The sequence below is a fragment of the Arctopsyche grandis genome, chromosome 1 (genome assembly GCF_051622035.1).
Source record: "Arctopsyche grandis isolate Sample6627 chromosome 1, ASM5162203v2, whole genome shotgun sequence".
NCBI lineage: Eukaryota > Metazoa > Arthropoda > Insecta > Trichoptera > Hydropsychidae > Arctopsyche > Arctopsyche grandis.
In genome coordinates, this window is record NC_135355.1 from 31,720,519 (window position 1) to 31,733,332 (window position 12,814).

General features: G+C 33.9%; 1 protein-coding gene across 1 annotated transcript in view; it reads left to right on the top strand.

The window, feature by feature from the left end:
* The window catches only part of LOC143913737 (very long chain fatty acid elongase AAEL008004-like), a 77,596-nt gene that overhangs the window by 39,272 nt on the left and 25,510 nt on the right, over positions 1-12,814 (top strand). Inside the window, exon 3 of the mRNA XM_077434846.1 lies at positions 8,980-9,011. The gene's annotated coding sequence lies outside the window, so the exon portion shown is untranslated. The remainder of the gene's footprint in view (positions 1-8,979; positions 9,012-12,814) is intronic.

The following is a 12,814-nucleotide window of genomic DNA, read 5'->3' on the forward strand; positions in this document are numbered from 1 at the left end:
ACAAAGTCACCGACCAAGTTGATTGCAAGTCACGCCGTGTGGCCCGGCTCATATTAGGACAAGTATAAAAGTTAACAATATCGGCTGCAATGTCAATTCATGTTAAATTTGAAATTTTATGCTTTATATACATATTTAGTTTTAAAATTACGTTTCTACATAGATCGTATCATATTCAATCAAGTTATGCTCCATTGCAATTTTTGAATATTTGACATATGTACATAGTTTAAGTTTAAGCACTTATTTTTATATTTATAACGCTTTCCTTATCCCAATAGATCCCACGCTGTATACATTTTCTTTGATCTCCGTACATCACATCACAAACCACTTATCCCACGGCGAGTCCAAAGTTCGCATGGCGAGCACACTATTGCAAATATACCAATTAAAACTGTCAAAGCAATATCTTCTGAACACACACCTGAATGACCCTTATTTAGGTAATGGAATTTTCTCGCAATGTTGAGAAGATCTCTAATACGAAATCGAAAACGATTCGATTGCATTATCACTTTCCGTCTTGAGAAGATCACACGACCTGCAATAATCCCAATTAAACGGGTCGATCGCGTAACACTTCTGACCCCTTAATTGCGTGAAAATGAAAATGATACCAGTGTAATAATTACAATCGTAATGATCCGAGCACTTATTTATTACAATATGTTATGCACTACTTACTACTGGGTTAATTTCTCATGTTTATATGCATGATGTAATTAACACACTGACTGTTTGCTCACACAAGTTCATGATTACAGACCGAGCGAAAGTCCGACAATGGAATTGCGCAATAGTTTTTCTCTATCTCTATCTCTGTTTCTTGCTTTCAATTTTCTGCAAGTTGTTTATTGCGAACTCATTTGACGACCTTGGCTTTATTAGCGAGATTGATTGTTATGGGCGTTAGGATTTTAAATTTGTCTTTTCGTCAGTGTCTTGGAACACTATAAAAGGAAATGGTTTTTGAATAATTCAACCAATAAATTGTAATCGATACTAAAAAATATATATATTTTCCCATGAAATCATTAGGAAAAAAAATCATTAGAAATCAAGTAATCATCATTAGGGTTTGCCCCCGAGTGGTACCTATGATACTTCTACGTATATAAGTTTATAGATTATACATTATGAAATCATATTCAAATAGCGGTGGCAAATAATAGGCAGGATGGTTTTTGCCAATTTGATGAGCAACCGTTTCAACAATGAAATCAGATAAATTGGCAAAATCTCATAGGACGCGATTGACTTGGAGTCAAAAATATCCAAGTCTGACTAGAAGCACTGCAGAAATACTCGGAAATAAATTATCTTTCAATCGAGGCTAATTCAGGGCTTGAACTTGGTTAGCATTCACGTGACCTAGCTATGTATACTTCTAGATATGGAAATAAACTCCAACAAGTTGGAGATATGAAAAGATGAGAATTGATACTTGTTGGAAATGTCCAACAAGTATCAATATTAGATTTCGTATTTTACTTGCGCTACTCGTAACATAGCAACGTCATTAACAACCAAATTAGCGTACTCGGTCTGAGTGCACTCGTATCGTATTGCACTCGTATGCACCCGGTATAATAATGCGTTGCATTTCATTTTTCAACGTCACTTTCTATCACGTTAATAGTTTGTTCATATACGAGCTATTGGTTTTAATTAAAGGAATATAAGTTTTTCATTACAAATTGACCTTTTTTCATTTCAAATTGACATTGAAAAGGGGTCAATTTAAAATGAAAAAGGGTCAATTTGGAATGTAAAACCTGTGACAGTTAAAAGTTATCTTTAAATAGACTCACCAGGTTTCGCATGAAACTTTTTACTATCAAAACCTTTGAGATGTCAAAACTCCTAGTATTTAAAATGGAAATCCTATGGAACCGCATGACAATGTAACTATAATTTCCGTTTCCGCTAATATTCAAAATATTGCAACCCATGGTTAGCATATGAATGTATAGGTACATATATATGTGCATACATTGAGGATGGGACAAATGATTGAGAATACTTAAAATTATGCCTAAAAGTTTGTGCATGAACTAGTTCGTTTGTGATTTTTTTTTCTTTTGTGTACACTATAACTGGCCAGATTTGTTTGTGTATGATCAAACTAGTATATTCATGAACGAACGAAGTGTACACTTGGACTGTAACATACACACAGTGTTAATTAATTGTTCTATTCATTAAATTTGACTTACAGCTATACATATGTATATACATATATGTATTTTTTTAAGATTTACTTTTTGGAATTTCAAATCTTTAATGTTTTTAACGTGTTTTCAGACCGCAAACAACATAAGCAACGTACAAATTTGGGTTGGGCACCATTTCAATTTTAAATCGACGGAATTGTATGCAAATTTTAGTTAAAATTAACAACATCGCTTGTTCCAATATCATACATACATACATAAATATATATGTTAAATAAAGAGATCTATATATATATATATATATATATATATATATATATATATATATATATATATATATATATATATATATATATATATATATATATATATATATATATATATATATATATATATATATATAGGTAGCGATCACAGATTAGTCCGTGCCAAGATGGCCATTAATATAAATTGCGAACGTAGGAAATTAATAAAAGGATGCAGTAACTCTCCAGATTTCGCTCAACTAAGGTCTAGGAAAAAGGAATTCGAACTCGAACTTGGAAATCGATACGGGAAATTAAACCCAGAAGCAGACATCGAGGAATTGAACACTGTAATTAGTTCGGTTCTAACCTCAACAGGTAAGAAATTAGGTGGATTCAGGAAACAGATTAAATTAAGCAAAATTTCAGCGGAAACAAAAAACCTAATTAAGCATAAAAGGAATTTAGATAGGGATAATAATAAGCAAGAATACAATCTAGTAAATAAGGAAATTAAAAAGAGAATAGTCAGGGATGTCAGGGATTTTAACAGCAAGCTAATAGAAAATACCATTAAGAATAACCGTAGCCTGAAAAAGTGCAAACAGGATCTTTTCTTAGGCAAAAACCAAATGATCGCAATCAGATCAGAGAGCGGAGTAATAATTAGGAATAGAGAAGAAATCATAGACAGAGTTTACACGTTCTATGCAAAACTATACGAGAACGACAACGGCCAATTCCCCGCTCTGGAATCGACACACGGCCAAAGGGTTCCTGCAGTATTGCCTAGCGAAGTAGAGGCCGCGCTAAAAACTGCAAAGAACGGTAAAACCCCAGGGGAAGATAATATTCCCATTGACTTACTAAAATGTGGCGGCCCCCCCCTAATTAATATCTTAGCTAGGCTTTTCAGCAAATGCATCCAGAACCAAGTTATACCAGAAGGATGGAATAACGCAACTATCATTTTAATACACAAAAAAGGCGACAAAAGCGATATCAAGAACTACCGACCCATTAGTCTACTTTCAGCGGTCTACAAGCTCTTCACGAAGGTTATTACAGAAAGGCTGAAGAATATCCTCGACGAGAACCAACCTATAGAGCAGGCAGGGTTTAGGGCAAATTTCAGCACAATGGACCACCTCCAAGTAGTTGGCGAACTAATCGAGCGCGCCAACGAATATCAACGGCCATTGTGCCTAGGTTTCGTCGATTATGAGAAAGCCTTCGATACAGTTAGTCATAATGCAGTACTTAACGCTCTAAAAACACAGGGAGTGCCGGAACCCTATGTGGGACTGTTAGCTGCAATATTTTTTTTTTTTTTTTTTTTTTTTTTTTTTTTTTTTTTTTTTATTTCATACCAGGAAGGCATTACAGGTAAACCCCAATGCGCCTTCCTGGCCAAATTACAAACAATACAGCATTTTTTATTATATACATAAGTCGCTAAATTACGAGACACTGACTTAAACTCGACAATTAACGAGACATCTATGAATTGTACATACATTTTTATTGTAATATTTACATTAATCATACTCAAATAGTGGTGACATGGTGGGTAGGAAGGATTTTTAGCCAATTTTTAATCGGGAATCGTTTCAACAATGAAATCAGAGAAAATTGGCAAACTCTGATAGGAAACGATCAACCAGGAGTCACAAATCCTGGTCTGACCAGCAGCATTACAGATATACTCAGAAAAATTCTTTTCAATCGAGGTCAGCTCAAGGGATCGAACTCGGCGCCTCTCAGTGTTAAGCAGAAGCTTAACGACCGAGCCACGCTGCTGGCTAATATATAAGAATGCCACAGCTTCGGTTAAAATTTTTTCAGGTACAGATAGATTTAGCATAGGAAAAGGAGTAAGACAAGGAGATACAATCTCGCCCAAGTTATTCAATGCGGTGCTTGAGGGAGTTTTCAGGAAATTGGATTGGGATACAGCCGGAGTAAGCATCAATGGTCGCTTTTTGAGTCACCTTCGGTTCGCAGACGATATAGTTTTAGTAGCTCGTGATTCAGCTGACCTACTTATCAGACTAACACAGCTGGACAGGGAAAGTAGAAAAGTAGGATTAAAAATTAACGTAGATAAGACTAAACTAATGTTCAATAGTTATTGCATGCCTGATAGCATCCCCTTAGATGATAAACCAGTAGAAGTAGTAAATAATTATTTATATTTAGGTCAAATAATTGACATGTCTGGTAGTAAAAATGAAGAGATAAAGAGACGTATGAAATTAGGGTGGAGTGCATTTGGACGGATGAATGCTGTTTTTAAATCAAAAATGCCACTCTGCCTGAAGAAAAGGATCTTTGATCAATGCGTTTTGCCAGTGATGACGTATGGATGTGAAACTTGGACACTGAACGCCAAGATGCAAAATAAAATCCAATGCACTCAAAGAAGTATGGAACGCTGTATGCTTGGCATAACGAGGAAAGACAGGAAGCGGAACACGTGGGTGAGAAATATGACAAGGGTAGTGGACATAGTGGATAGAGTGAAGAGATTGAAATGGCAATGGGCGGGTCACGTAGCTAGGAGGATGGACGAAAGGTGGACAAAAGAAGTGCTTGAATGGTACCCGAGAGAAGGCAAAAGAGTAAAAGGAAGACCGCAAGGAAGATGGGTGAACGAAATTAGGAAAATGTGCGGAATGAGATGGATGAGTGTTGCGCAAAACAGAGACGAGTGGAAGCGTGTTGGAGAGGCCTTCATCCAGCAGTGGATGGCGAATGGCTGTAAATGATGATATATATATATATATATATATATATATATATATATATATATATATATATATATATATATATATATATATATTATATATATATATATATATATATATATATATATATATATATATGTATATATAAAAATCAATGTTTGTCTGTCTGTCTCGAATAGGCTCCTAAACCACTAAACCGACCAGGATTTGTTGTATGCATGTGCGGGAAGATTACTGTGAAAAAAACACGTGATAAAACCTCTTAATAATCATATTCGTAATTACGATTTTATCGACGCGAAAGTATGAAGCGCCAGCGTGTAGTTAAGGAAATGTTTACGTTGGTAACCAACTTGCACGCACGCATGCCAACGCTTACATTACGTACCACTCATACCAACCTGACATTATGTACCACTCATGACAATCCTACATATGTATATAAATCAATGTTTGTCTGTCTGTCACGTATGCGTTCCTATACTTTACTATAATTTAATTTGATTATTAAGAATTAATTTGAAACTGCAACATTCACTTATCGAAACGCATCGAGCAACGGGAACGGGAACGGGAATTGCATGCGTTATTATTGTACGATGGAACTTTCAGAATTTATTGTATGCATGTCCGAGAAGCTTACTGTGAAAAAAAATCGGCCAAAAACGGGAACGGAAACGGGAAAAATGGGAATGAGTGGCATTACAACGCAATAATTTCAAATGTTTTCGCGTCGCGATATCCGTTGTTAGGGTAAAATAAACAAATAATTGAATAATTTCAAATGTGTTCGCTGCCTACGTTTTTCCGACAAATGGGAACAGGAACGAGAACGGGAACGGGAACCGGAACGAGAACGGAAATCGGAACGGGAACGAGAACGGGAATTGCATGCGTTATTGTGGCATTGCAACGCATGCCGGGTTCAGCTAGTATAATTAAATAAAATCTTGTATATAAAACCGAAGCGGCGTTTGTAATTCGCCAAAAATTTTCAAATTATTTATCATCAAAATCGTTTCAGCAAAATCATCAAATTAGTTGGATTGGGCAAAGATGTTTGTGATTAGTCGATCGTTAAATAATATTCATTTTTTCGATTCAAATAAATTTAATAAAAAAAAAAAGAAAGATTTATTTCATGGTTCAACGGAATTCTCACTACTAGACTGCATTCCACGTTACTTTTATTATATCCGTGCTAAAACGGAAGAGATCATCAAAAGTGGAACCGAGCGAAGCCGGGTAGCACTACTAATAAATTATAATAACATAAATAAAGTCGTAGCCGACGTATTTCTTAATCTCTTCCACGTCAATTTTCATACACTCACCTTCAACGCTATGTCACCAATGACTTATAATAATAAAAAAAAAACTCATTACAATTGTGACTTCCGTACTTTGTCGACAATTCCGGTTCTTTTAGGGTTCAACGGTCGCACGCCACACTCAAAAATTTTATTTATGAGATTTTTTTCAACACAATTTACATTAATTATACGGTTAATACACTTTCACTTGACCTACTTTTTTCAATTTTTTTTTCATGAATATTTATTAATGTGATTAAACGCACTTTATAATCGTTTACGCGTGCAATTATGTATATCTATATACATACATACGATTCGTGCAATTTTAACAACATATTACATATACGTACATATTGTGATTTTCGGATTGTAGCGGTTTGTTGTCACGGTTAAGGGCATATGGTATATAATTGATTGCATCGTTTTGATCCAATTATATCCACATTATACAAATATAACAAGTAACTGTGTTTTCATCATCACACGCTCGAACCGAATTTCGATCATTTAAGATTTGCGTCAATTATAACGTGAATTTTAATGTATCATTTTTTTAAATGTAATTTTGAAATGTTATATATTACGTACACATGTTGGATAATTCATGTGATCTAAATTAACTTTTATTATAATTGATAATTATTTCCTTGTGAAATTGGTACATATGTATGTATATCTATTTAGGTTTATGGTCTAAAAAGAAATTAAAGTAATGTGGCAACCGATTTGAAATTCTTTATTTTATTGTTTATTAAATTGACGTATCCGGAAAATAAATTTTATATTTAATTCATTTCATTACACAATATTGTTTGATATTTAAAATAGTCGAGTAAAATAGTTATGCACATACGTACAACAATTGAGGTATTAATAAATTAACGATGATATAATATTCAGTCTTTTGAAATCAGAATTGATTATTAAATAGTCCAATACAGATTATAATTTTTTGATCAAAAATTCAATTTATCATATTGATTGTTTATGTATTATCATATTGATATAACAATTTTTGGTCCTGATTTTTGATCTTTACGATTATATGTTCACTTGGTATTATGTATGTACTTATGTTTGTAAACACATCTATCAAATCGCAGCATACCATCTCCGGTTAACTGGGACAAATTAGAGTTAGATCACTTTGGCCCAATTAAACGGCTGTCTCAATAATGCGAAACAAATTTCGGCGATTTTCTCGATTTTCTCTTCAAGATATGTCCGAAATCAACCCGGTTTCATTACAAGCAAGATGAAAATTGTTATAAAATTAGAAATAAAATAAAGGTTTGTTCATAATGGCTGCACGTAAACAACAGTACGAAAATTATTCTTTGGTACATTCTACATATATGGACACATTCATATGTTTCGTAATATGTACATATGTGGTTATATCTATACGCATAAATCAATGATTAGTCACGGGTTTAATCCCTGGGTATGCTGCCGGGCAGACCCTGGATATGTGACTCCATAACGGTTGATCGTTTCGTATCAGAGTTTGTCAACTTAACTGATTTCATTAAAACGTTTCCAACAAATTGGCAAACCTGTCCCATTTCTTGCAAAATTCGAGTTTACAGTATCTCGAATTCGCTTATTTATAGAATGCTGCAAATTTGTACATTAATAAAAAAAAATCCTGCAAAAATGCAATTTTATTAAAAGTTGTCAACATTTATCCACAAATGTTTCTATGATGTTCTGTAAAATGACTCTATAAAATTTTATCGGTGTTTTTAATTGGCCAAGAAGGCGCATTGGGTTTTACATATATGTAAGTAAATATGTTCAATAAATAAATATATATTTATTATACAGCCATGTGAATAGCGAGTACACGCGTACTAACGAAAGTGCGCATGCGCATTTGAATATGTTCAGAAACATCATATTGAGATTATATTGACTAGTCGACACAACGCAAGCAATATTGCGCCTCATCATCGCGCTCTGTAAAGCCGATTTTGCTTCGCACTTGGCCAAAACAAGTCTAAACGTGCGCTGCTGTATAGTATGCATAGAAGCAGCATTTTCCGTGCACTTCTGTGCCGGGTTGTTGACTTGCACTAGACCTTTAAGCGTTAAAGTACATATATACATAATCATACGGCACGGCATGACTTTGTTAATTCTTATGATTGTTTCGGCAACTTTCTCCTACATTTCTTCAAATACGAGAATCACCGCTATCGATCACTGTCACACTTATGTCAATACAATGATAAAATATCACCAAAAACACTCCAATGGGTGAGTTTTGGCTTGCATCACCATAGCATAGATCAGGCGTGCTAGTGTTTTTTTTTGTACATATGTATATAAAACATATACATATAAAAAGTGTCTGCGTCCTTAACTTGCGAAATTGGGATATGTACATATGTACTCTGCCTTTATTTTTTTTTTATTTTTTATTTATACTATATACCTTTTTATACTCTTCCTTTATTTTTTTTAAATATTTTTATTTTTTTTATTTTTTCAGATAACTCCTATTTCGCCACAGAACTGAAGCTGGTGAGTTTGCAATTAAATACATTACACTTTTTTTGTAATCTTAATTATTATGTGACACACATTGTTCAGGTTTATCACACGATAAGACAATCTTAACACGACAACGCATCGTAAATCACTATACTTTTTAAGTACGAATTTAAGTTAAGTAAATCTTCACACTAACTGCTCCAAACCGATACGCTTATCAGATGAAGAGATAAAATCGCTTAATATTTCTTTACATACATACACATGTATGTATAACCCATATTCTAAAGACTAAAGACTTGAAACATACTATTACGTGTGAGATACATACATATATTATAGAATTCCAGTGATCGTAATTTATTCCAATGACGATCCTAGGTAACAATTTGACCCCAAGTCGATTTAAACGAGGCGATTTATTGAAAGTGCAACTTGTTCTTTGTTATTGGAATCGTTTGATTTCTATCGCAAATTACATATGTATGTACAACTGTTGACCTCAACAATAAAATGCGGTGCATAAATACACTCCCGATTCGAATAATATTGTAATTGATATATTTAGGAGATCAAGTGCGTGTATTGACATTTTATTTTGTTTAATTTTTTTTTGTCCGTTGATGCATATTATTATTCGTTTTATATGTATGCTATATTATAATATATTACATGTGCATTGCATATACTATGAGCGTCCTTGTGTTGTCATATGTATGTACATATGTATGTATTACGAGTATTGTTGATCGAGGTTAATGTTTCAAAATGTCAAATAAACTATTAAATGTGAAAATACCCGTTGCAAATTATTGCGCAATTTTGTCGAATTTTATTTTGCATTTTCCGTGAAAAAGTCACATACATAATATGTGTAGTAAATTACTTGTAGGTCATGCATATGAATTACAGAATTTATGATACTATTTATATACATATGTATGTGCATAGTTCATATCCAAGTGTACATTTCGTTCGTTCATGACAATACTAGTTTGTTCATACACGAACTAATCTGGCCAGTTATAGTGTACACAAAAGAAAAAAAATGACAAATGAACTAGTTTATTTCTGCACAAACTATTAGGCATAAGTGTAAGTATTCTCAATAGTTTGTCCCCCTCCTCTATCTTCCAATATACATATGTACATATACATACTTAGCCTGGGTTGCAATATTTTAAAAATGAAACAGGAATTGAAGCAACGTTTTCATGCGGTTTCTATAGGATTTCCCTTTTAAATACTTGTTGGCGTTTTGACATCTCTAAGGTTTTAACAGCTAAAAGTTTCATGTGTCCCCTGGTGAGTCTATCTGAAGATAACTCTCAAATTATAGCACTTAAGCTAAAACCAATAGTTCGTGTATGAACAAACTAGTATGTTCACGAACGAACCAGAGTGAACACTTGGACCTGTAACATATTTTTACATGGATTGTGTTGTTTTTTTTTTCAGTTTATTATTTCAATGAAAGTATGGTCAAATACCCTTAGCATTTTTTACATGTCACTGGCTACGCTGCTGCCCAAAAACTGATTGATAATCTTCTTTCTCGTTTTGCTCAATGCTGAGCGTCGTAGTCATTTTTTGTCATCTTAAATCTGCTAAAAAATACGTCTCCACTTCTCCCAGTCATGTACCAAGATAAGGTGTGCTTAGGGACGACCCCGTCAGTTCTTTGAATTGTTGAAGAGTGTTTTTTGAATTGTTGAACCATATTGTTGGAGACTGTCCTTTCGCTCACCTTCCCTCTAGTGTTCTGGTGACTACCAGCTTATCGAAATTATCCATAGCCAAAGTGGGAAAGAATTCTTTATCTACATGTTATGGAGTCTCTCTGAAATCACCAGCTCTTTAAGGATGGATACGTTCATACGTCTTGCGGTCCATGGCTACGACAAACATCTTCTGGTTTTACTCAATGTTGAGGGTCGTAGTTATTTTTGCATAGGGCATTAGGTAGACTCATATCGATTCCTCCAAAATAAATGCAATGTTTAAGAACAAGCCCATCTTTGATTTTCTCTGACCATCTTGTGGGAGACTCTCCACTTTCTTCCTAGCAATATGGCCAAAGTAAGAAAGAATCCTTTTTATAGATATTTTAGAGAGTTTCTCTGAAACTGCCAGCCATTTGAGGATGGAGACGTTTGTACGTCTTACGGCCATGTTTCAAAGGCATATAATGTCCCTTTCTCTATTTTTCAAATTCGTACATTTTTTCTTCCTCATTATAGAATGGTTCCTTCATTACTTCAATAAATAATATTAATGTATTCACTTTATCCTGTATAAAAAACTTGTAGTCCTTTCTTTCTATAAGAGTATTCAAACTGGATCAACGATTGTCGAATTAGGATTAGAGAATTGCGACGTATATATGTACAAATGTATGTATGTTCCATATTTGTATTCAACAACAAAAATCAAAAAAAAGTTGTTCGTATTCGGTATTTGTTCGCTTGGTGTAAACACATTACCTTGTGGGACTTCTTTAAAAAATAACAACATGGACCTCAATTCGTGTTTGTGAAACTTGACCATGTCTTGATATTGCAAAAAAAATATATCCCATACGCCTCAATCTGGTATGCTGCAGAATCCTTGAATAAAATCGAGATTTAGACGAGCAAATATTTGTTGATATTACGTAGATACGGATTTCGTAATAGACAAACACTATTGACACATTTATAAAGTCGTGAACTTAACACTGAAAATTTCGACCGTGTCCAAAGTATTCGTGCGCTCAATTATTTGTGTACAACCGCATATAAATGACAACGCATAATTTTTCCAATAATAAAAAAAAACCTAAAACGATCCTGCTTTGCAGAAAAACAGCATCGTACCACATTTATCGATTCGTTTCGTGTAACAATTTAGCAATTTCCTATTATTACGTAGGTAATTTTTAATTTTGTGCGTACATACCTACGTGATGGATCAGTCACGTACTTGTGTACTACTTTTTTTCTAAATTTTGGCTATGCTGGATATGTATATGTGTCGAGACCCGGTTTCGGCGTGACCGTTAGTCGAAGCTGGCAAATCGATAGATCCCATGACTGATGTGAACTAACAGATCATAGATGTGGAACAACTCGAAGGTTGAACTTACTTGTCAATTTTTTTTGTCATTCTTAATTACATCCATCTCCATTTTCACATTTTTTTCACACCTACGATTTATTTTGTTTTCAGTCTGGTATTGTACCAGCAGTCTTTGTAGGTACTTGTCAAAAATAACGGATCGCTTTGATGAATTACTTTGTGTTTGATTTTTAACCCCTTTTTGTTGTTACACTTTTGTTCTTAATCTGCGGGTATTGAGTATGTATGTAAATATTCATTCGCTCTTAATGAGTATTGATTTGTTCATATTAATCATTTTCATTAAACCTGTGCATACTCTGCGTAGGCGGTTAAGTATTGGGTGCATGATATGAATGCAATTTTAATTATGTTTACATACAAGGTATATAACATGAATTGTGATTACAATTCATCATATCTTCGTTAGCCAGCAGCATAGCTCGGTGGTTGCTTTAATGCTAATCACCAAAAGGTTCCCGGGTTCAAGCTCTGAGTTGCACTCGAATGAAAAGGATTTATTCGGAAGTATTTCTGTAATGCTGCTCGTCAGATTTGGATATTTGCTACTCCATGTCGTATTTTTTCCCATCAGAGTTTGCCAATTTAACTGATTTCATTGTTGAAACGGTTCCTTATCAAATTTGCGAAATCATCTTACCTACTACAATTTGAATATGATTTCAAATTTATAATCTGTAATTTTATATATGTATATACAAATACAAGTTTAATAA